Source organism: Grus americana, chromosome 16, assembly GCF_028858705.1.
Source record: "Grus americana isolate bGruAme1 chromosome 16, bGruAme1.mat, whole genome shotgun sequence".
In the NCBI taxonomy this organism is placed as follows: Eukaryota; Metazoa; Chordata; class Aves; order Gruiformes; family Gruidae; genus Grus; species Grus americana.
Window position 1 is genome coordinate 7756208 of NC_072867.1, and position 438 is coordinate 7756645.

The following is a 438-nucleotide window of genomic DNA, read 5'->3' on the forward strand; positions in this document are numbered from 1 at the left end:
ATCCCCCAAGTCCAGGTTGCTGTATCTTTCCCTATCAAGGAAGATAGTACTGCATTTGGGGTGATGCACAGTAAATTGAATAAGCCACACCAGCATTTTAAAGCATTAATCGACGATTAAAAAACACCGAGTACTGGAGGATGGCAGACAACCAGCTTTCAGAGATAGGATGCTCCTCAGCCCCGGGGCAGCGTGTGCGCTCCCGGGCCGCAGGAAGGCTGCAGGGCGGGCTCCGGGCCGGCACGGAGCGTTTCCTGCCTCCTCTCCCCGCGGGACGAAGCCGCGCAGCCCCGCAGAGGCGCTGCCCGAGCCGCCCAGAGGACCACGGCCCGCGCCGAGGAGGGGCTGCGGCGCCGACTCTGAGGGGGGAGCGCCGGGAGGAGCCCGCCGCCCCACAACAGCGCTCCGGCCGGCGGGGCGGGCCCGGCGCAGCCCCGG